The sequence below is a fragment of the Engystomops pustulosus genome, chromosome 5, assembly GCF_040894005.1.
Source record: "Engystomops pustulosus chromosome 5, aEngPut4.maternal, whole genome shotgun sequence".
NCBI lineage: Eukaryota > Metazoa > Chordata > Amphibia > Anura > Leptodactylidae > Engystomops > Engystomops pustulosus.
In genome coordinates this window covers 85,861,033-85,887,077 of record NC_092415.1, presented here as the reverse complement: position 1 = coordinate 85,887,077, position 26,045 = coordinate 85,861,033, and the positions used below count along the sequence as shown (strand labels likewise).

The 26,045-nt window shown below is 42.0% G+C and overlaps 1 long non-coding RNA gene across 2 annotated transcripts in view; it reads left to right on the top strand.

The window, feature by feature from the left end:
• The first annotated feature begins 1,235 nt into the window (after window positions 1–1,235).
• Window positions 1,236–26,045, top strand: part of LOC140134067 (uncharacterized) — a 43,400-nt gene continuing 18,590 nt past the window's right edge. For both annotated transcript variants that reach the window (XR_011856062.1, XR_011856061.1), the window contains exons 1-2: window positions 1,236–1,278; window positions 25,067–25,245. This is a non-coding gene — a long non-coding RNA (uncharacterized lncRNA). The remainder of the gene's footprint in view (window positions 1,279–25,066; window positions 25,246–26,045) is intronic.

Here is a 26,045-nt window from a genome sequence, read left to right as displayed (position 1 = left end):
ATTGAAAAAGGGCCGCGGCGGGAAGGGGTTAAACTACAGATTTACCATTCAGCATAAGACACACTGATAAACCTGGTATAGCATAAGACTGTCTAACTCTGCAATGTAATTATTGTAATTACAACTTTTCTGATAAATCTGCACCATTGTTCCCAAACTCAGACATTCAGTAATTATTTGTCATATATGGCATTCGTCCTTGTTCATCTCAGATCAATTGTTATAATAATTATTAAAAATAATTAATTTCCCAAAGTCACAATATTGTATTGTTTCCTAATATTCGGTATGCTAAGAATGTTATGAATATTTTAATAGAAACTCCCAAGTACATGTACAGACTCCTAGTCGGTTACTGTGACTTATTGTATGAATTTGGGCAAACCCCCCCAACATCTCATTATGTACCTTATGCAACAATGAAGTCCTAGAACAAATTAAATAAGATATTTAGGTTGTTGCTTCAATTACAATGAGAACATTATCTGAGTCCAGATTCTGAACAAATATGTTTCATTTAAGTGATTTAGGAAAAAGGATTTCCTCTTACCGGAATCTGTCAAAACTTGATTCCAACCAGCTTTGAGGTTAACCTCAAAATACGCCAGAAATTTTCTCAGGCTTTAGTATGGATGCAAGAAAACATTATTGAAATGACATGTCAGTACTCACAGCTCTTTGTTTAGTAAGAACTGCCATGCTAACATTTTATCACATAATTACTTACAGGCATCTATAGTACTTTAAAATCAGTATTCCGCTGGAAACTGGTCTGGCTTTCCAAATACATTAATACAGATCTATAGCAACAATACATATAGATATATAGATGTGTTTTACAATATATCAATTATCATGCTCAGTTTACATTTATCCAAAAGCACCTCAATGGTTTTTTGTATCACAGGTTCAGATTCTCTATAATTACTACATGTTCAACTCTGAATACAAAAATTTGTTTTTTAAACAAATACAAATTGTATTCACCTTGAAGAGTCTGTCCATATAACCTGAGAGCATTGAGCTTCAAGTAACTGTAGCCATTGATCCCATTCTATTGAACGGGAAGAAATTCCACTCTGCCAATATGTGCATGAACAAATATCCCAAAAAATCCATATCCAGTACCACAGGAAATCTTCTTATTAAAATCTTCCTTTATTTATGCAACCTATATACATATTACTTACAGCAGTCTAAGATGCATTACAAACCAACGGTTTAACCGTCTATTTAAACAGTTGAAACTCATTGGTCTGCAATGCTTTGTACAACCCGGTAAGCAATATGTATGGGGATTGCATGAATATAGAAAGATTTTAATAATGAGATTTCCTGTGGTGCTGAATGTGGAAGTTTTTTTCAACAAGTTCCTAGCTTTGGTATGTTTGTTCATGCACTGGGAGATCTTGGCAGAGCATTGAGCTGGAAAATCATGGAAAAGTTACAGGTTCTGGGCACTCCACATAGCACTTTCCAGCTCTGTACTCTCTGTTTATAACAACCTAGACAGCCAACCAGTGGGGGGGCTACCAGAGAGGGACAGGGGGAGCAAGTGCTCCAGGCCCACTGGGTTTCTAGAGGCCCAGAGCCAGCACGAGGAGTAGTTGATTGCCTACCCACTCTGTACGCACCATCCTATCCATGTGTTGGGGTTACCCGTATACTCTTGGGGCACATGTGGGGGCTACCTGTATAGTGCTGGGCATGTAATGGGAGCCTGGGGCTACATATATAATGGAAGGCATGTACTGGGGCTACATATATACTGAGGCCCTGCTATCTAAATTAAATAGGATTTGCTAGTGTTAACTATGAATTAAAGAGGGATAAGTATACAGTAGTATATGTTATAATACATTTGAGAGGTAACAGTGTATCTAGGGGACATTATATTTGACTGATTTACTGCTGATATATATTTATGCTGCAGTATATTCATTTTTGGCATATAATTATATGTGCAGGATATTATTATGTGTCATTGCTGGTAACTTTTATATTAATATTTGTTGTATATAGATGTCAGGTGTATATCTATATGTGTAGTATTGTCACTGGAGAGCCATATTTTTCTATTTACTACAAATAGACCATATTGTAAATGATCCCAAAGCATGGCTCTCTATGCCTTGGAGGTGGTGGCCTACCATGTAGCAAGTGTGCTGTCATAGTTTGTGTATAGCACCTAGGGTTTCATCACCAACAAGAAGATCCACCTATAGAAAGCAAACACAGACATTCTTACATTCATTAAGATGAACCAGGCATGGATCCCACAGGGGTGAGTGGTTAAAGAAAATCAACCATCAAAATCCTTTATGATAGATCAGGGAGACTTACTCTCATGAAAGATCCAGCCAGTCATTATGGGAAAAATTAATTATAGAAGTGTCTAAGAGCAAAACTGTTCTAGTTGCCAATGGCAACCTTCCAGAGCTCAGCTTTCATTTTCCAACATCTGTTTATAAAATTAAAGCTGAGCTCTGATTGCTTTCCATGGGCAACTAGAATAGTTTTACCTCAGACACATTTGTGTCTCTGTGACTTCCATAATATTCTTATATTGGTTACACATGGCTTCCTTGCTTCTAAAATCAACTTTTATAATTATTGATTCAGACTTTTTATTTCTTACTCTATGGGATAAAGTATTACGTTTGTGTTAAGAAGACAGAGGATATCTAGATGTTGATAATAAAGGAAGATAAGAAACTTAAAATTTTTGTTTTCCCATGGTCATCAGTGTTAATTATTAGGTGGCCATCCTGTTGGACCTGTGCGAAGATAAATTAATATCCTTGATTTGACCACTGGAGTTAATTCTCTATGGAACTGTCCTATATATGTCAGTCAGTTCTATAAATTAAAAAAGAGAGAAGCAATGTGCATGGTTGGCTTTCTTCTCCAAGACAAGAGGATGACAGGAACCTGTTCCAAAGATCAGTCGGGGTCCCAGAAGTCAACACCCTCACATATCAGCAAGTTAAGGCTCATTCTTCAATATTTTTATATTCTATTTTTCACAGCCTTATCACGACTTCAACACTTTACAGTGAGTTATGCAATAAGCCTACTATACTGTTCATTGAAAGCATATGGAAAATTAGGTCTTTCTGAGGCCATCCTAGATGTCCATGCTGAGTGGACATACTTCTTTCTTATTGAAATGTATGAGAGAAGTCCAATCTACCCATACAATTCAATGTTTTAATCTGACTGGAAAAACAGTGTGTAATGTCCTCTCCAGTGTAAAGTACATCATTACTCACATATAATATAATCGTAGGGCAAAAAAGTCTTTCCAAAACCTGAATGTCACTAGCCTGAATTAAGCAAGGCTGATTTACTGTTTGGTTATCTTTTCTGAATAATTAGTCTATATGAAATTACATTATTAACATTTCAGGTGACAAGGGTTTGTGTGCTACTCATCCTCAATAATTCAATGCATTAATATTAAGAGGTCACATCTGACAAATTCTATTAACAAAACCTGGAAGGTGTTTAACAAAATGTCATGGTGCACAATACAGATAAGGACTTTAATTCAGTGTCATATACAGCCCTATACTAACTCTACTCTTCACACATTTTGTAAAATTCCCCTATAAGGAATTGTTCTGATCCATTCCACACACACAATTGACATTTCTCCTGACTTGTGTCTTGTAGGGAAATACTTGTTTTCCCCAGGATATAAAAATTCTTAAAGTGTATCAAACTTTTCAAATCAGTAGTCCAGTGTGTTTACATGAGGAATAATATTGTTTCTAGTCATTATGTGACTGTCGGGAAGTAAGAGTTCTCCTTACGTAGACTGCCAATTAAGGCCACCGTGTAGACAGCAGTGTTTCAACCAAGCCGGCATCGGGGGTCGCGGGATGTCAGCAGTAATCAATGGGCTTCGATCGCGGGTGTTTAACCTGTTTAATGCCGTGGTCAGTGCCTTTGCAGCGTCTTTCCCCCACGATCGCCCCCCCGCCGTTTTCGGGGGGTGACGATCGTTGCAATAGCACCCTGGGGTCCGATCAGGACCCCGAGATGCCTGAAGGCACTTTCATTAAGATGGCATCAGTGATGTAATCTTAAAGGTGCAGTGTCAGCCTATGCATGTGCTGACACAGCTAATACCCTGTAATACATCAGTATTGCAGAGTATTATCATAAACAAGCAATCAGATGGTGCGTGTTCATGTCCCATGGTGGAAGTAGTAAAAAATAAAAATAAATGTTATTCAATAAAAGATAAGTTTACAAATCAATAAAAATGCCCATAAGCCCCAAAACATATAAATAGACATGTAACGCTCAAAACGCATAAACACACACATATATATTATCAATGCGTCTGTAATAGAGATGAGCGAGCACTAAAATGCTCGAGTGCTCGTTATTCGAGACGAACTTTTCCAGATGCTCGAGTGCTCGTCTCGAATAACGAGCCCCATTGAAGTCAATGGGAGACTCGAGCATTTTTCAAAGGGACCATGGTTCGGGAATAAAATGTGTTAATTAATTGAAAAAGAATGTCTTCTGATAAGTGATCAGATGTATGCAAACATCTGCAATCTATTCTTCACTGTTCCGCGCGTATATTATCTCCCGACAAGTTAACAGATGTGAAGAACAGTGAAGAATAGAATAAAAACAGTGAACACAGGATCATTTAAGTGAAAAACACAGTGAAGAATAGATTGCAGATGTTCTGCACATCTGCTTACTTGTCGGGAGATACGCTGTCCCGGGATCCGCTGCTCTTCTTCCACTGAAGTCTCCCCGATGTCTCCGTGCCCCTCGATGTCTCCCCGTGCCCCTCGATGTCTCCCCGTGCCCCTCGATGTCTCCGTGCCCCTCGATGTCTCCGTGCCCCTCGATGTCTCCGTGCCCCTCGATGTCTCCGTGCCCCTCGATGTCTCCGTGCCCCTCGATGTCTCCGTGCCCCTCGATGTCTCCGTGCCCCTCGATGTCTCCGTGCCCCGATGTCTCCGTGCCCCGATGTCTCCGTGCCCCTCGATGTCTCCCCGTGCCCCTCGATGTCTCCCCGTGCCCCTCGATGTCTCCGTGCCCCTCGATGTCTCCCCGTGCCCCTCGATGTCTCCGTGCCCCTCGATGTCTCCGTGCCCCTCGATGTCTCCGTGCCCCTCGATGTCTCCGTGCCCCTCGATGTCTCCCCGTGCCCATCGATGTCTCCGTGCCCCTCGATGTCTCCGTGCCCCTCGATGTCTCCGTGCCCCTCGATGTCTCCGTGCCCCTCGATGTCTCCGTGCCCCTCGATGTCTCCGTGCCCCTCGATGTCTCCGTGCCCCTCGATGTCTCCGTGCCCCGATGTCTCCGTGCCGCTCCCTGATGTCTCCGTGCTGCCGCTGCCCCATGTCTCTGTGCTGCTCACCGTGTTCTTCACACATATATATTGTTCTTCACATACTATTTTGTTCGCACCGTTCCGCGCGTATCTTCCGACAAGTAAGCAGATGTGCCGAACATCTGTAATCTATTCTTCACTGTGTTCTTCACTGTGTTTTTCACTTAAATGATCCTGTGTTCACTGTGTTCACTGTTTTTATTCTATTCTTCATTGTTCTTCACTGTGTTTTTTTAATTAAATGCTCGATCTCGAGCAGGGGAAATACTCGTCCGAGCAACGAGCCGTCTCGAGTACCTTAATACTCGAACGAGCATCAAGCTCGGACGAGTATACTCGCTCATCTCTAGTCTGTAACAATCCGTAAAATAAAAGTAAATAATTATTGAACCTGTACAATGAACCCCATAAAAAAAAACTTTAAAAACACGCCAAAAATTATGATTTTTACCTATTGAATCCCACAAAAAATTCAATAAAAAGGTGATCAACAAAACATATGTACTCCAGAATGATACTGTTGTACAACATGTCTCGCAAAAAGCAAGCCATCAACCAGCTCTGTCACCAAAAAAGTAAAAATGTTATGCCACTTGGAAGACGGCGATGCAAAAATGATAGATTTTCCCCCACGTTAGGGTTTTATTTGGCAAATTTAGTAAAACATAAGAAAAAATATTCAAGTCTGGTATCCCCGTAATTGTATCGAGCCATAGAATAAAGAAATCATGATTATTAGGCTATACAGTGAACACAAAAAAAGAAAAAAAAGTTAAAAATCCAGTACAGAATTGATGCCCTTCTACTCCTGACCTCAAAAAAAGTTCCTAAATTTTCAATAATAGGGGATACCAGCCCCAAAATGGTAACGCTTGAAAAAGCATCTTGTCCCGCAAAAAAATGCCATCACATGGCCCCAATAATGAAAAAGCTAAAATTTTAAAGCCTGCAAAATGGGCCAATGAGGAAACTAAAATCCTGGAAGATGTAGGTCCCTCCTTCCCTTCTTGCCTCGTCGTGCACCCATAAAAAAAGTAACGGCCACATGTGGGGGATCTGTGTTCGGGAGAAATTGCATAACAAATTGTAAGGTGGGCTTTCTCTTTCTATCTTTTGGAAATGTGTAAATTTTAGGGCTAAATGAACATATAACCAACAAAATTTGACCATTCTAAATTTCACCTCCATTTTGATTCAATTACTATGAAGATCTCAAGGGGTTAACAATCTTCCTGAAAGCTGTTTCTAATAGTTCGAGGGGTGCAGATTTGAAAATGGGTAGAGATGAGCGAACATACTCGTCCGAGCTTGATGCTCGTTCGAGCATTAGTGTACTCGAGACTGCTCGTTGCTCGGACGAATACTTCTCCCGCTCGAGAAAATGGCATCTCCCGCCGTTGTGATTTTTGGAGGCCAGAAACAGAGCCAATCACAAGCCAGGAGACTCTGCACTCCACCCAGCATGACGTGGTACCCTTACACGTCGATAGCAGTGGTTGGCTGGCCTGATCAGGTGACCCTGGAATAGACTAGCCCCTGCCCACGCTGCTCGCATCATTCTCTGTCTGGATGCCGCTAGGGAGAAAGCTGCTGCTGGTCAAGGAAAGCGTTAGGGTGTTCTATTAGAATAGTGTTAGGCAGGAGTGATTCTACAAGAACCCAACAGCCCTTCTTAGGGCTACAATAACGTTTTATTTTACTTTTTTTTGGTTTGCCTGTGGCTGGGCTTGCTGCCATTAGTAGTGCAGCTAGTACCATATTGTGAGGAATTTGCTGGGAGACTTGCGACCGTTGTGTTTAGCTCTTAGTGACACGCATATCCACCTCAAACACCGAAGTGGGACAATTTATTAGGGGTTTGATTAGAATTAGGCAGAGTCTGCTGATTTATTTTTTTTTACCTTTATTTCTTTTTATAGCTCAAGTCATCTTGCAAAGCAGTGTGCTTTCATTGTAGGCTACAAAATAGCCATAGGAGAACCCCAACGGCTTACTTAGGCCTACAATAGCGTTATATTTTCCTTTTTTTTGTTTGCTTGTGGCTGGGCTTGCTGGCATTAGTAGTGCAGCTAGTACCATATTGTGAGGAATTTGCTGGGAGACTTGCGACCGTTGTGTTTAGCTCTTAGTGACACGCATATCCACCTCAAACACCGAAGTGGGACAATTTATTAGGGGTTTGATTGGAATTAGGCAGAGTCTGCTGATTTATTTTTTTTTTACCTTTATTTCTTTTTATAACTCAAAGTCATCAGGCACAGCACAAAATCCAGTTGTGTGCTGTCAGTGTAGGTTAGAAACTAGCCGTAGCAATAGGATAGCATCGTTTTGTTTTAAATAAAAAAAAAATAAACACAAAAAAAAAAACTTAAATTTTACACTTTAATTTGGAAAATGTTTAACCCGAGGGGTAGGGGTAGAGGACGAGGGCGTGGACGTGGGCGTCCAACTACTGCAGGGGTCAGAGGCCGTGGTCCTGGGCGGGGTGAGACACCACCTGCTGATGAGGGAGCAGGGGAACGCCGCAGAGCTACACTCCCTAGGTTCATCATGTCTCAAGTTACTGGGACTCGTGGTAGAGCACTGTTGAGGCCAGAACAGTGCGAAGAGGTGATGTCGTGGATTGCGGACAATGCTTCGAGCCATTTGTCCACCAGTCAGTCTTCCACGCAGTCCACCCATGTCACCGAAATCAGCACTCCTCCAGCTCCTCCACCTCAGCCTCCTTCCCCCCAGTCTGCCCCCTCCCAGCAAAATTTGGCATTTGAACCGGCATACTCTGAGGAACTGTTTTCTGGACCCTTCCCACAGTCCCAAACCACTTGTCCGGTTGCTGCTGAGCTATTTTCCGATGCCCAGGTTTTCCACCAGTCGCAGTCTGTGGGTGATGATGACATTATTGACGTAATGGAAGAAGTGTGTAAAGAGGTGTCGGACGATGAGGAGACACGGTTGTCAGACAGTGGTGAAGTTGTTGTCAGGGCAGGAAGTCCGAGGGGGGAGCAGACTGAGGGATCAGAGGATGATGAGGTGACAGACCCAAGCTGGGTTGATAGGCCGGGTGAACACAGTGCTTCTGAGACGGAGGCGAGTCCTATAGCAGAACAGGTTGGAAGAGGCAGTGGTGGGGCCAGACGGAGAGGCAGGGCCAGAGCTGGTGCATCAGCGCCAAATGTTTCCTGTACTCAAGCTCCCGTGGCGAGGGCTAGATTTTCAGAAGTCTGGAGGTTCTTTAAGGAAACACCGGATGACCGACGGACTGTGGTGTGCAACCTGTGCCAAACCAGGATCAGCAGGGGTTCCACAACTACTAGCTTAACTACCACCAGTATGCGCAGGCATATGAATGCTAAACACCCCACTCAATGGCACCAAACCCGTTCACCTCCGGCCGGGCACACCACTGCTCCTTCCCCTGTGTCATCTGCTAGTCAGCCCCCTGCCCAGGACCCCCGTGCCCCAACACCTCCCATGCGAAAACCCCATCTTTGCCTCCACAATCCTCCACAGCATCCACCAGCGTTCAGCTCTCCATACCCCAGATGCTGGAGCGCAAAAGGAAGTATAGCGCAACCCACCCACACGTCTAAGCCCTCAACGTCCACATCTCCAAGTTGCTTAGCCTGGAGATGCTGCCCTATAGGCTGGTAGAGACCGAGGCCTTTCGAAACCTCATGGCGGCGGCCGCCCCTCGGTATTTGGTCCCCAGCCGCCACTACTTTTCCCGATGTGCCGTCCCAGCCCTGCACAAGCACGTTTCAGAGAACATCATCCGTGCCCTGACCAACGCCGTTTCTGACAAGGTCCACCTGACCACGAACACGTGGACGAGTGCTGCCGGGCAGGGCCACTATATATCGCTGACGGCACATTGGGTTAACTTGGTGGAGGCTGGGACCGAGTCTGACCCTGGGGCTGGTCATATACTGCCGACGCCGAGGATTGCGGGGCCTACCTCGGTCCAGGTCTCAAAGGACTACTATGCCTCCTCCTCCTCCCACCCCTCCTCCACCTCCTCCTCCGAATTACCATCCGTGGGCATGGCGCCATCAGTCTGTAGCTCTAGGCACAGCAGCAGTGCCGTCGCTAAGCGAAAGCAGGCGGTGCTCAAACTGCTGAGCCTAGGCGATAAAAGGCACACCGCCCAAGAGCTATTACAGGGCATCACGGCGCAGACCGATCTGTGGCTGGCACTGCTGAACCTGAAGCCAGGCATGGTTGTGTGTGACAATGGCCGTAACCTGGTGGCGGCTCTGCAACTCGGCAGACTGACACATGTGCCATGCCTGGCCCATGTGTTAAATCTCATAGTTCAGCGTTTCCTCAAGACATACCCCAATCTGTCTGATTTACTCACGAAGGTGCGCCGCATCTGTGCGCATTTCAGGAAGTTCAGCACAGATGCTGCCACTCTCAGGGCAGCGCAGCGCCGCCTCCAACTGCCCACTCACCGACTGTTGTGCGACGTGCCAACAAGGTGGAATTCAACATTAACCATGTTATCCAGAGTTTACCAGCAGCACAGAGCGATTGTAGACTGCCAGATGTCAACTTCCACCAGAACTGGTAGTCAGGTCAGTCAGCTTCCTCAAGTCTACAATGAGGAGTGGACGTGGATGTCTGATATCTGTCAGGTGCTGAGTAACTTTGAGGAGTCAACACGGATGGTCAGTGGCGATGCCGCCATCATCAGCCTCACCATCCCGCTGCTTGGCCTGTTGAAAAACTCTCTGGTCAGCATGAAGTCGGAAGCTTTGCACTCGTCACAAGAGACGGGGGAAGAAGATTCCCTTGTTGATAGCCAAAGCACCCTTAGGTCTGTTTCTCAGCGCATATCGGAGGAGGTGGAGGAGGATGAGGAGGAAGAGGAGGAGAATGTTGGCGAGACAGAAGAGGGGACCATTGTTCATTCCTTCACTGTTCAGCGTGTATGGGCAGAAGAAGAGGAGTTGGAGGAGTTGGAGGAGGAGGAAATGGGCAGTCAGGCCAGTGAGGGGAGTGAATTCTTGCGCGTTGGGACTCTGGCGCATATGGCAGATTTCATGCTAGGCTGCCTATCACGTGACCCTCGCGTTCAAAGAATTTATTCCAGCACCGATTACTGGGTATTCACTCTCCTGGACCCACGGTACAAGCAAAATCTTTCCACTCTCATCCCTGGAGAGGAAAAGAGTGTGAAAATGCATGAATACCAGCAGGCCCTGGTGCACAAGCTGAAACAGTATTTCCCTTCTGACAGCGCTAGCGGCAGAGGGCGTACTTCTGCGGGACAAGTAGCAAGGGAGAGTAGGCGAGCAGGCAGCTTTTCCAGCACTGGCAGGGATACGCTTTACAAGGCCTTTGCCAGTTTTATGTCACCCCAGCAAGACACTGTCACCTGTCCCCAGTCTCGGCAGAGTAGGGCTGATCTTTACAGAAAGATGGTGAGGGAGTACGTAGCTGACCATACCATCGTCCTAAATGATCACACAGCTCCCTACAACTACTGGGTTTCAAAGCTGGACATGTGGCACGAACTGGCGCTGTACGCCTTGGAGGTTCTTGCCTGCCCTGCCGCTAGCGTCATGTCCGAGCGGGTTTTCAGTGCAGCTGGTGGCATCATCACCGATAAGCGTACACGCCTGTCGACTGACAGCGCTGACAGGCTGACGCTTATCAAGATGAATAAAGCCTGGATTTCTCCGGATTTTCATTCTCCACCAGGTGAAAGAAGCTCAACCTGAATAATGTATGCACTCCTCCTCCTCATTGTCCTCCTTCTCCTCCTCTTTGTACACTAAAGCAGAGGAAACTGGCTATTTTTTGCCAGGGCCAACTGGCTCTAGCTATAGTACTCTATGTATTTAATTTTTCTGGAGGGCCACCTACCCAGTCCTCTGTTTTAAGCTATTTTTGGGAGTGCCACATACAGGCACTCAATCTATTTAATTTTTCTGGAGGACCACCTACCTGCTCCTCTGGTTTGAAAACTTTTTTGGACTGCCACATACAGGCACTATCCAAATTAAATTGTCTCCATAGCAGCCTCCACATGTCGTCTTTTTAGCTGGCTCCACACGTTGTCTCCATTGCTACCTCCACACGTCATCGCCATAGCTGCCTCCAAAAGTCGTCCATATAGCTGCCTCCATACATGGTCTCCTTATCAAACGAACTGGTTCAGGCAAAATTTTGGGTTGTTTTCATGGATTCCACATCAAACTTGTTAACTTTGTCGCCACCCTGCTGTGTAATCCACAAAATATACTGGCAATTTTTTTATCATTTACCAATATTATTTCAGCGCTTCTTGCGCATCTGTTTACATTCCCCTCACCCGCCATATCCCAAACTTATAAGAACGCTACTGTACTTGATCTTATACAAAAGGTTCTTAGAAGTGCTATTTGGGGAGTAGCCTAGAGACAGGGGCTTGGATTGGCGAAAGCTCGCCTGGCAGCGGAGCGCCAGCTCCATCTCAAGATCCAACTAACATAGTTTTAACTGCAGCACCTTTAATCTACTACTAGTTCACTGCCTCCATACATGGTCCCCTTTTCAAAAGAGCTGTGTCAGGCAAAATTTTGGGTTGTTTTCATGGCTTCCACATCAAACTTATTAACTTTGTTGCCACCCTGCTGTGTAATCCACAAAATATACTGGCAAACTTTTATCATTTACCGATATTATTTCAGTGCTTCTTGCGCATCTGTTTACATTCCCCTCACCCGCCATATCCCAAACTTATAAGAACGCTGGGATGTGCTCAGCCTGTACTGTACTCAACGGAGTGCAGGCTGTGCTGGCGCCCCTCTACTTTTATGATTCTCCGGATGCCTTGGTTCCCTCTCTAGTCAGGACCCCCCCACCCCCGATGGCAACTGTGTCCGTCCTACTAATCTTTCTATTTCTGTATCTGTTGTTTGTCCTTCTGAGTCCTTATCTGAACACTTGTCTGTCTCTGACCTTCTGTTACCTGTCCTCTCCATCATCCAACAGCTGCCAGACAAAGAAAGTTCTTTTTATCTACTTCCAGGATCTCTATTTAGGTTCCTAACTCAACATACACTCACCGGCCACTTTATTAGGTACACCTGTCTAACTGCTCGTTGACACTTAATTTCTAATCAGCCAATCACATGGCAGCACTCAGTGCATTTAGGCATGTAGACATGGTCAAGACAATCTCCTGCAGTTCAAACCGAGCATCAGTATGGGGAAGAAAGGTGATTTGAGTGCCTTTGAACGTGGCATGGTTGTTGGTGCCAGAAGGGCTGGTCTGAGTATTTCAGAAACTGCTGATCTACTGGGATTTTCACGCACAACCATCTCTAGGGTTTACAGAGAATGGTCCGAAAAAGAAAAAACATCCTGTGAGCGGCAGTTCTGTGGGCAGAAATGCCTTGTTGATGCCAGAGGTCAGAGGAGAATGGGCAGACTGGTTCGAGCTGATAGAAAGGCAACAGTGACTCAAATCGTCACCCGTTACAACCAAGGTAGGCAGAAGAGCATCTCTGAACGCACAGTACGTCGAACTTTGAGGCAGATGGGCTACAGCAGCAGAAGACCACACCGGGTGCCACTCCTTTCAGCTAAGAACAGAAAACTGAGGCTACAATTTGCACAAGCTCTTCAGAATTGGACAGTAGAAGATTTGGAAAAATGTCGCCTGGTCTGATGAGTCTTGATTTCTGCTGCGACATTCGGATGGTAGGGTCAGAATTTGGCGTCAACAACATGAAAGCATGGATCCATCCTGCCTTGTATCAATGGTTCAGGCTGGTGGTTGTGGTGTCATGGTGTGGGGAATATTTTCTTTGCACTCTTTGGGCCCCTTGGTACCAATTGAGCATCGTTGCCACGCCACAGCCTACCTGAGTATTGTTGCTGACCATGTCCATCCCTTTATGACCACAATGTACCCAACATCTGATGGCTACTTTCAGCAGGATAATGCGCCATGTCATAAAACTGGAATCATCTCAGACTGGTTTCTTGAACATGACAATGAGTTCACTGTACTCAAATGGCATCCACAGTCACCAGATCTCAATCCAATAGAGCATCTTTGGGATGTGGTGGAACGGGAGATTCGCATCATGGATGTGCAGCCGACAAATTGCGGCAACTGTGTGTGATGCCATCATGTCAATATGGACCAAAATCTCTGAGGAATGCTTCCAGCACCTTGTTGAATCTATGCCACGAAGAATTGAGGCAGTTCTGAAGGCAAAAGGGGGTCCAACCCGTTACTAGCATGGTGTACCTAATAAAGTGGCCGGTGAGTGTACTGTAACATCATCCAGTCAGTGCTGAGCTTGCCAGACCACGTAGGAATACACACATTGACAAAAAGAGATCTAACATTCAATTGTAAGTTTGAGAATTGCTACTCTCACAGCTCCCATTGAAGCTCATGAAGAAAGCCACAAATTCTCAGTCACCTCTCCATTTCTTTCTTCCACAATATCCAGTTGCAAGTTATGATCTTTGATCTTTTATTTGTTCCTTTTTGATGCATTAATGGCAGATCCACGCACAGGATTTGCCATTTAGCACTTAAAGGCATTTGGTTAGTGCATCCAGTCATGAAAGGGTTGTTCTCAGGAATGCTTTTTATTTCCATTTCCTAAAAAGATTGATCTCATCCTTTGCCAGACTGCTGCCAAAATGAGTGTGTCCAAAACTCCTGAGGTGGACCCAGGAGCCGTAGTATATAACAGTTGAATGGAGTAGGTAGCTGCTTAAATATTACCTTTCGTCTGTGTTTATTCATCTCCATATAAGTGATGTGGTGAAAGTTCCTCTTAAAACATCTTTAGGAGCAAGGAGAGAATGATGGGAGTGGGATTAAAGTTGAATATAGTATATTGGAATTGGTTACAAGGGGTTACATGCTTTAATTGTTTTAAAGAATTTGGTAGTTCTATATAGGATGACAATTGATAAAGGATGGCAATTGATATAGGGATTGCACCGCAAATGTGTCGCACGCAGCACTTTTGTGGCGCAGCTACAATAGCCACCATGCAACACAAATTAATGGGCATTCCGGCACTTACTCCGACGTGCGCCTGATTTCACATGCAAAGTCTGTTGCACACCCTAAAGGAGCACCACAAAAAAGTTGGTGAACTCTGTCAGGCCAGTGCAGGGAAGGGACATATTAAACATTTCTGGCGTACCGAGCATTAAACACGGGCAGAACACTTTTAGTGCATTTTCCTACATTCTTAGTAAATGTGCCCCATTAACTGCAATTAGAGTTGTTTTCCACCTTCAATAGAAAACCAACCATCACACTGTCAGGATTCGGGATGAGTGTATCCACTGGACCACCGCGGGAGGTGGTTCTAGCCGGCACCTGGAACCGGAATCTAAGTGGCACATGGTCTTCACCAGAGCCTGCCGCTAAGGTTGTTCCACAGGAGCGACTAGCCTGCGTTGGCAGCCAAGGTCGAGGTACCTGAGCAGTCTCGTGGTCTGGTACAGAGTCAAAGCAGGTGGCCGAGATGCAAGGTCAAGTCCAATCTGAAGTCAGCAATGGGATGTCCAGGCAGATGGGGACAAAGGCACACGGGACACAGGAAGACAGGAATGCAGGAAAGGAGGAACACAGAACACGGGAACTCAGGTGCAGGAACACACAGGAATGCAGGAATATCGCTGGGGAGGCACAAAGATCCGACAGGGTGTGATGGGAGAGGCAAGTTTAAATAGCCTTGTGGCAAAATGGCCAGCATCAATTAATGGTGCGCTGGCCCTTTAAATCTCCTGAAGTAGGCGCACATGTGCCCTAGGACACGGGGACGCGAACGCAAGTTAGTGGCGCCAGCGGCCAGTGAGGGGCATGGGTGAGCCTGTGGCCCGCGATATGGGTCAAGGGAACACCCGTGACACATAGAGCTCTGTAAATTGAAAAATTAAAAGTTATTCTTCTTGGAAAGTGGGGAGTAAAAAATGGAAATGCAAAAAGGGAAAGGGCTGCAGCGTACAAATATAGAAATAAAGATTATTAATTTATTATTATTTTATTACAAAAAAATATTTATTTATTTTGATTGAAAAACGAAACATCTATTTGGTTCATTTAACTGATTTTATGCTATATGTTGGAAATACAAGATTTTTCATTTATGTCAAACTTTTTGTATAAAACAAATTCTATTACATGAAGTTCTAGGTACTACGGCAAAGAAAAGTGGTTATCCGATATTATAGTCATAGAATATGTTGTTCAAGCACAGGCCAGTATGGGTGATTCATTGTCATTAGATTTACAGGCATGTCCACAACATTTAGGGACACGCTTTACTGCATTAGGCTCTGTACATTATGTTATTTGTCTCAGGGCAGTGTGTCAATGAACTGTGAGAACAATGGATCAATCTGTCTGTAATGAGTCTGTACTTGGGAACAGCTAGGTCTTACAGCAACATGTGATTTCATTTATAACTGGTGACCACCTGGTTGCCAGGGGAACATCCAGGATTTCCTTAATTATGTCATTATTCAATCTTTAGCTGTCTAAATAATAGGGGTTGTAGTTGTGGCATCAGAGAAATTCAGATAAGTGTAAACACCAGCATTAATCCAACTTTTGTCATCATTTCCCCTTTTGTTGTGTAGAAAAATAACAATAGCCTGTGGACTAGAAAGTTAAGGGCAATGTAGAAATTTACAATAACAACAAATGGACCAATTATTTGCATTAATGCACAGTGTATATAAAACAAGTTATTTCCATTTATCTCCTTTCAGGTTTTTTCCTAAAAAAACTACATTTTGTTTAAGATGTTTCACATGATGAATTATTAAAAATCCCAGACTGTAAGGGAATCTATGAGAGGTGTAGCATTTGATATTTCTTTTCCATTTTAAAAAATGATCCCCTACATTGCTGTAAGGAAAGACAGCTAATGAAAAATAGCCCAGAATTATTGTGAAACAATTGTCTGTAGTGTAATCAAGTCTGTTTTATGCCCTGCAACTACTTCAGGATATAATGATACATGTGTCATTAGGCAGCTGCTACGGATGCCGCAGGAATATAGAAGCAATGTGCACCTATTCTTTTTCTCTCTTGCTTTTCTTTTTTAAACGTAAATGATCGCATGCTAAGTGAATTTTGCCCAGATTATATTACATTCTTCTTCAACCATGTAGCTTAGCCGAGCCTAGGTTTAACCATGAATGTATTTAATAATACTTAAGTGAGGTTCCTGAATAGCGGCCTGTTAACCAGCTTGCTATCAAGTGTATTTATTCTTTCACAATGGTCTCTCTAGGCCTAGTACAATATTATTTTGTTCTGAGATGACCAATATAAGATGTTAGTAAAGTAACCTCTGACCATAACTCCATGGAAAACTAGTAATTGATTCTAAAATAATGTTTTTGTGTTGCCCTTGCAGTTTATGTGACAGTTTGAGAGCAGTCATTGCTAGTTTGGTTCTATATTGGAATACATTTATCTTTTTGATTACTTTTTATTTAGATTTTTTATTATGGATTTTTCATAGTGTTCATTGTCCCATAGCATTAAATCAACTATTACCGATGTGGCAATATTTTTCATATACACTTTTTCTAAATTTAATGAGGAAAATACATTTTTTAATATTTTTTTTCCTTTTTTATTTTTTATTAGGAAATTTAAACATGTCCAGCTCTGATTGCTCATTTTATATACAGCAATATTAAACAGGCATTTAAATGGCAGCAGCACATGGGGGTCACCTTTCGCGAAGTCATTGGATGGGAAACTGTCAGAGGCACAATGTTGTAGTGAAGCAGTTTATCAACTATATAAAAGGAGATGTTTTATTTTGACAAAACATCGAAAAAATGGTGCAATGTTTTTGTAGTGCTTCTCAGCCCAATGAGTGGAATATTAAATTATCATCATAACATTTTCACAGAACTTCCAAACAAAACTTCTAACATAAAGGGGGGGGGTTGCCTTATATACTCGAGTATAAGCCTAGTTTTTCAGCACAAAATTTGTGCTCAAAAACCCTAACTCGGCTTATACTCGAGTCAACTAAAAACATAAAGACAAAACTCACCTTTCCGACGTCCCCCACAGGTCCTCTTCTGTCTGAGACAGTCTGAGACAAAAGAGGACCTATGGGGGACGTCGGAAAGATGAGTACAGTGTTATTTTTTTTCCTTCTACAGGGGCTGGGTAGGCTGTATGCTACAGGAGTTGGGTAGGCTGTATGCTACAGGGGCTGGCAGACTATATACTGGGAGGCTGTAACCAATGCATTTCCCACCCTCGGCTTATACTCGAGTCAATAGTTTTTCCCGTTTTTTTGTGTTGAAATTAGGGGTCTCGGCTTATACTCGGGTCGGCTTATACTCGAGTATATACGGTATTAAGGACTGGTGCATCTTGCCTCAGTCTTAACATTCCCACAGCTGGTACACAGCAGATTTAGGCCTCATGCACACAACCGTATGTTTTTTCTTGTTCTGTATATAAAGCTGTATTTTGGTCATAAATACAACACATTTTTTAACCTGTATAAAATACGGTGGGCTGGCAAATGATGGATGACTGACTATTGGAATGCACCTCACACTGGTTCTGGATACTGCACATACATACGGCAGCATAGGGTGCACAACCATATGCAACCAATATTTTATACATTCCCATAAACATGTGGCATACGGAATGGAAATGGTATGGTATGGCTCACAATACGGCCATTAAAAGGAATGGCCGTATTGCCCTTTGAAATGATGTAAATACACCCTTTTTTATACGCTTGTGTGCAGAAGACCTTACTAAGAGTCACAGGCATCAGCACTGCACTGGAATGAAATCTCCCTTTCCCAAAAAGCAGTGAATCAGGTGAGAAGTAATCCTATTTCAGCAAATAAATGTTATTGTTTGTATGAAGGAAAGGTATACAATTTATCAATAAAATATACTTTCTATATATCCTACGTGCTACAGAAAGTTTACCTGCATTGGAAAGAAATCTGTCCCAGGTCATGTGATGTCACACAGGTGCACGGCTCGTAAGTGTTATAGACAGTAATCAGAGCTGTCTGATGCTAATGACTTGCGCACCTGTCTAACATAACATGACTGGAAGTAAACAATATAGCTTCATATATAATAACAGCAAGCAGAGGTCTAGAAAAAATTGAGGAATCGATGCAGTTTCTCTTTAGCATGTTTTTCCTGTATGTTACTATTTATATACTATGTAATTCTGTTTATCATGATCATAAATATTTATTTTTGGTAAATATTTACTGTTTTAATACTATTATGACTGTAGTTTAATGTGATCTAATGACTGTCCGCATACCACTACAATATTCATTGTGATTTAATTAATTCTATGTTTGTCGGCACTTAACGTGAGAGCACCCCTGATGTGCATGCTCTATCTGCTGTTGTGTCTCTGGACAGATGGTGGGAGGTGTGTCTCTGGTGTCACGTGGGGTGGATGCTGTTCCACCTTGGTTGACATCATGGGCCCCTACTTACCTCCGCCAGAAATCACATGCAGCCGATCATGCGCCGGACACACAGGTGGGCTAAACATTGTCTGTTATATACAAGAATACGATTGGTCCTGAGTTGGTTTAAATACCTTGCATTTATTACCTGGCTATACCCCTTGACAAAGTCCAACAGTGGTTGAAACGCGCATCGGGCAGAACGCCCGTTAATATACAATCCTTATCCTTCCCTCTAACTTTATCTAACATTGCATTGTTGAATTTGTCACTATTTACATGATTTGGGAGCAAAACCCTTTTGTGGGGCGTATGCTATATGATATTTTACAGCACACTGCAATACTCTAGTTATGCATCCTATTTTATATCATAATTACTTAATCATGGACATATTGCCTGGCTTGTTCCTTTTATTAATTTGTATGTCAGTTGGCGTTTTCCCCTCTATTTTCCTTTTTTTTTTGGCCTGTGATATTGCATTTGAGAGGCTTATGCTGGCTTATCTGGTAACATTTACATATACAAACATTTATTACATCGCATAGTGATTATCTTATAAGTATGTGCTCTCCCTCTTTCTCTACAATCTTTGCCCAATTTGGGTGTAAGAAGCACTGATTGAGAAAGGATGGGAGCAGTGAGTAACAGCAGGTAAGTCACCACCCTGGTTTTCTGAGAGGAAAGTCACTGAGAGACTTGCACACTCTTTGTATTCTCTTGATGAGCTTCAAGAGGTAGTCACCAGAAAAGGTTTTCACATCACAGGTGCCCTGGGTTTTCACATCACAGGTTTAATTGTGGGATAGTGGGATTTCTTGCCTTATAAATGGGATTGGCACCATCAGTTGTGTTGTACAGAAGTCAGGTGGATACACAGCTGATGGTCCTACTGAATAGACTGTTAGAATTTGTATTATGGCTAGAAAAAAGCAGCTTAGTAAAGAAAAATGAGTGGCCATTATTATTTTAATAAATGAAGGTCCGTCAGTCCAAAAAATTGGGAAAAGTTAGAAAGTGTCCCCAAGTGCAGTTGCAAAAACCATCAAGCACTACAAAGAAACTGGCTCACATGAGGACTGCCCCTGGAAAGGAAGTCCAAGAGCCGCCTCTTCTGCAGAGGATAAGGTCATCCGAGTCACCAGTTTCAGAAAATCACAGGTTTACAGCAGCTCAGATTAGAGACCAGGTCAATGCCACACAGAGGTCTAGCAGCAGACACATCTCTACAATAACTGTTAAGAGGAGACTGTGTGCAGCAGCCTTCATGGTAAAATAGCTGCTAGGAAACCACTGCTAAAGACAGGAAATTCCAAATTTGAGATTTTTGGTTCCAGCCATTGTGTCTTTGTGTGACGCAGAAAAGGTTAACGAATGGACTCTATATGCGTGGCTTCCCACCATGAAGCATGAAGGATGAGGTGTGATGGTGTGGGGGTGTTTTGCTAGTGCCATTGTTGGGGATTTATTTAAAATTAAAGGTATACTGAACCAGCATGGTTACCACAGCAGCTTGCAGCGGCATGATAGTCCATCCGGTTTGCATTTAGTTGGACCATCATTTATTCGCTCGTCACTCTGTTCACTCTATTTCTGGTTTGTGAGTTTGTTCACCTATGTGTCTCTGCTGTCACGCTGTATCTGCTTACAAAGCATCCCCCTCACCTTTACCCAATATTTCCTAGACCTGTTCCTATCATCTGCTGCACAGCCTTTGGATGGTCAGGAAAAGTGGTGGTGGTAAGGTCCCAATTGATGTTGTGCTGGTCCTGTCTGGTATGTCAACAGAATTGCCACCGGCACTGTGAGATGCTCTATCTTGGAGGTATTGTGATCTGGATCTGTTTCTGTAGGAAGGCATCATCTTATGTTCAGAATTGTTCCTGTAGGGAAAGTGGAGGAAAGTTGTTTGAATTGGAGAAATAGCCCAGTAGTTCTCAGCTTTAAGGTGCCTGCCAGACAGCTGCCTGCTGGCGTAATACTGAGATCTTCACAGAAGAAGGAGGGCATTTCAGGAGGGGTACAATAAGGGTCCTAGAGTTTGGGGCAGTAGTGGGTCAGTCTTCCCTATGGTCAGTGCCTACTGTTGGAGTAGATGGCAGGAAGTAAGCACAGCCTCAGGCACAAGAAAGTGTTTGCAGGGTGCTGCACACTGTGCATTGGGAACCCCGACACCCTTTTATCATTTAAGTAAGGTATGTGGTACTGTCAGTGGACAATAGCTGATTGGCAATTTGTAAGGTCATGGGTTCTTTCTATAGTACTAACAACTCGACTAATTCCTTGCACTGTGGTAGCCATCTTTGTGGCTAATGCTATCATTACTTCTTTCATTACCAATACCACAAACTTTTCAAACTCTGCTAACAACTTCACATTGAGCTGTCCATGTTCTTTAGCTGGTAGAACCTTGTTTCCAGGTGTAAAGATGGAGTTATTAACAAAAACTTTAATGAATTCAATTTGATGAATTTGGTGCTCTTATTAGCTTGGGTCAAGAGGCTATAAAGATGGAACCACCGACAGACCCCTGGAGACTAGAATTTTTGTGTAAAAATTAAATAATTTTGTCAGATACTACAGTGGGAAGTAAAAAGGAGGTGATGTAATGATTTATATCAATTATAACTGGTATTGAGGTGGTAAAATCACTGTTTATACTACGGGACATAGAGAGAATGGCTTTAGCATTGCAATCTTCCTAGATAATTTTCGTCTATTTTTGTAATAACTATCAATATTCTCCAGTTGGCTTACAGCTTTGCAATGAGATGATGTCTGAGATGTCAACAAATTTAAATGATTACAGACAAACAGTGCTGACAGCATTAGAAATAAAAGTTACTTGACCCAGCTTAGTGCTGTAGTGATAATTCACTTGGAACCTCTACAGTTTGCTTATTATTCGGCCTAGGAACTGATGATGTACTGATATACCTACTAGATTGTGTACATTCTCATGTGTACACACCTGGCACTGTGATCCAATCTGCTTTCTTTTCCATTATCAGTGCCTTCAACTGCATTACTCCTGAGTTATTAGCAGAAAAATCTGCAAAAGTTCAGTGGCTCAAAGAACAATTGCTGAGACTTGGCAGGCATTGGTCAAGTGAGGTTCTATCAAGAGTGGGCGTTCTGCAGGGAACAGTTCTAGCACCCTTCTTGTTTACAGTATATACTGGTGATTTTAGGAGAAACGACCAAGCATGTTTCTGCAATACTACTCCAATGACACTATTGTTTGTTGGAACAGAGTTGATGCAGTGTACAAGAGCACTGTGCTTCCTTTGCTCAATGGTGTACTGTGAATGGCCTGAAATTAAACCTTGCATAGACAAAGGGGGCTATAATTGATTTTACCAAAATAGGAGTGAACCTTTAGAGCCCCTAGCGGTGCAGGGGGTATTAAAATAACACATTCAGGATTATAAATGTCTTGGAGTCACAATGGATGAAAAGCAGAAACAAGTGGATAAGGTTTGGAAGTAGGCAGCAGGTAATTTGTTCATCCTCCGCTCACTAAAGTCAATTGACATTAATACCAAGCTTCTGGTTACATTATATGAGTTGGTAATTATGAGCACCCTATTTTATGGCACTTGTGCATAAGGTCCTGCTTATCAGTAAACTATTTAAGTAAATGTAAGAAACTCATCAGGAAATGTAGCCGTATCACAGGGGAAACACTACAAGGGTGGGAAACTGTTCTTGATATGTTAAGTAAGTCTCATGGTATGTTACACATCCAGTGCCATCTGCAATATCATCATCATCCATTATTATTAAAAGTGATAGATGTATTGATAAAAAATTAATGTATGACTAACTTCCTCTACCTCATTAATAATCCTGCAAATTGCTTAAGTATGGGTATCCAGGATAACAATAATTAACTGATTAATATTCATTTTTATTTGTAATATATTTATGTACTTATTCCATTTGTGCTATTTTACATGTCTAGCATTGTAATAGTTTTTATAATATTCTGTAAGTGTATGTAGATTTTGTTTTATAAAGTTTTAATGAAATGGGGTGTTCTATTTACCCCAGTAGATTAGTATCTTATCATATCTTATCTATCTTATCTTACTTGCATACAAGAAACCAGATAAATATTGGATGAATGTCTTTATGTGCATGTATAGCTTTATTAAACTTATAGGTCACTTGAAAAACATGAAATTGATTAGGTATACAATAAAAACATAATTACTAATCTATACAATAATCTTTATATTTAGTCAATTACATGTAAAAATTATTTGCTGAGTCCCTAAATAAACTCATAGATTTTAAAATTCAGGTGACCAATCAGATGATTCCTATATACACATGAAAAGATTTCACTTGTGGGCCCCAAACACTCCAGGCTGACACTGAATGTTGTCTTATACTTGGTGGTAAAAATAAAATGCTCCAGACCTTGTGTCCTGTGCATGAGAGCAAAAGAGAAGAGCTTGGGGTATCTTCATTCCTGCCAAAAGTGTAACAATGAGGATAAAAGGAATTACAAATTCCAGTTACAAATACACTGGAGGCCTCACAACCAGTGTAGGGTAAAGGGGTTTTTATTTTTACATGCCTTTTAAATTAAAGGACTTAAGTTATTTGGGATTTCAAGCTTAGCCGCCCCATATTTTGTGTAGTATGATAAAAAATAAGGTACCCAGTGAAATGAAGATGGTTGCACCATTCTAACCATTTTCTGGAAATTTTTATGAGTTTTTATAACAACTCACCTAAAAATGTGCCTCACTAAGGAGCATTATATTTTATATCAGCATATCCCTCTCTCAGTGACGTCACAAGTAGGAAGGTGGGAGTAAAATCCACCAACTATAAATTATGGGGTATGCAAATGCCCATTGTCAGTCATTTGGGGAATTCATCATTGCATGAAGGGGCTGCCTGTGAAGATATCCACAGCCAAACAACTGCTACTATTCATTAACAAAGCTATTAGTTTTTATCCCTTTTTATTATTATAACTGTTTATATATGTATTGTGTGTAACCATTTTTTATCTGACAATTGTATGTTTTTATGTTTGCACTGCACTTTTGATTGGCAGATGGGCAGGGTTTTATGTACTAAATTGTGAGGCTCTCTAGCGTAGATGCCCCATGTTTACAATTCAATAGTGATGGTTCATCACAGACACCAACAAAATATACAACTTGAACCACCAGAAAAAGTGAAAACATACTAAGTTAAAAAAAAATTCACGTTTTCATTTTAGCTTAGTTTCCTTTAGGGAAATGGCTAAAAAAAACATACTCTATACAGATTGGTATATCATTCCAGAGTTGATGCTGATTTCCATGAAGGAGAAAAAATTCCTAATTTATGTTACAAGCAAAGGGTTTTGATATATATACACGAATAGCTCAGCAGACTATATAACTGAGCTTGTGGAAATATATTGTCAAGCATTGTTTCACATCCACTACCAGTTTAGCACTGCTGAAATGGCTCCATCCTCAGTTATCAGTGTTGGCACATATGGAAAACCACTTAATCTCTTTGTATTCATAGTTTGATTTAGTATGTTCATCCTACAGAATACCATTTGTAGTTGAGTTTAACAACTATTACTAGATATAAATCTTTTGCTTGCGATTTAGAGATTGAATCCTTTCAAATGCAAACTTATGTGAACTAATATATTCTCAACACAATCCTACTAAAAATATTCTAGCTCTACTGTAGAAATACAGAATACTATATAATGCAGTCTGCCATTGATTTCTAGCTCATAGAGAACCACACATCTTCCTTAAGATGAATTGAGAACAGTGGTGGAAAACTGGTTACATGTTATAACTAGTCATAATTGTAACAACTTTCAATTCTTCGTAGTAGCATTTACCATTAAAACATGAATATGAAAAAGGATAATTTACAAAATTATAAAAGGAAAATCATGTTTTCACTGGATTATAAAAATCATCTATGTTATTGCACTAAAAAAATCCAGGAAACAGCAGATAACTTTCAGATCTTTGGGTATCATAAAGGGACCGGAAGATGTTATGCTCATTGACCTGATCATGTTATACTATTGACAGACAGAATGCTGTGTGGAGTGGAAATCCATGGTCAGCTGTAGCCTGTATAATTAATATTGCCAATTGCTGCATTTTTGAGGGCCTTTTTTACCATGTTGGATATAAAATTGTTAATTTCATCTGCTTTTTTGTTAATGCTTAGACTGTCAACATATTTTTTTAATTACAGGTTCCAACCTAGCTATTTGTCATTCTCCTCTGCCACCCTAAACAACCTGTCGAATGAGTCTAAGAAGTTGTGAACAGCTTGGACACAGGTTCTAAAGATCCTGGAAAAGTCTCAGGCCCTTCACAAAAAATATGCAGACAAGGGGAGGTCACAGGGTCCTGGTTTTTAGGTTCCTTCAGGTAAGCTGGCTCTGTGGTGAATTGATTCCTATAAAATTGTCAAAGTGATTAATCCAGTGTCATTCCATCTTGATTACCTTAGAGTTTCAAAATACACAATGTATTTCATAAAAGCCTGTTGAAGTAATAAATTCCTCTTCTGAGAACCCTGTTTTAAATGATGTTATTGGACAGTTGAGAACTGTGGTCTCCAAGATCCTGGATTACTAGAAGGTCAGGAAAGGTGTTTAGTATCTGGTTCATTGGAAAGGCTTTGATCGATTGGTGTCCGAATTGTTGTCACCTGGTTGGAGACCTTCCTTTAGGGTAGTCGTCAAGTAGGCAGAGACAGTTGAGGGATTTAGTATTGGGGCTTTACAATCCTTTCCCCTCCAATACTGACACCTGTATATGATTGTGAAAACCCTGTAAAAAAAAATTAAATGGACTAAAAAATTGGATGACCTTACAAAGCAGAAAATTTTGTCTTATCTGCAAAGCAGGCTTCTGCAGAGGACCAGTATCGGAACCGATATAAGTGTTCATTTCACAACACCATTAAATTTCCATTATTCTCTTCCTTTTTAGAACCTGAAGTTGTGCATGAATTATAGTAAAAAAACCTTTTAGCTCTACACTATGGGGCTCATTTACTAAGGGTTGCGCTGCTCAATTTAGTTGGACTGTGCACCTTTTTCAGGGATTACACGGCTTGCACAGGTATCTTAGAGATTCGGACTGAGCGCTGCGATTTAACTTTCAAATTGTGTTGCAAACCCAAGCACTTAGATGCACCACTAAAAAGATGGTGAACTCTATCG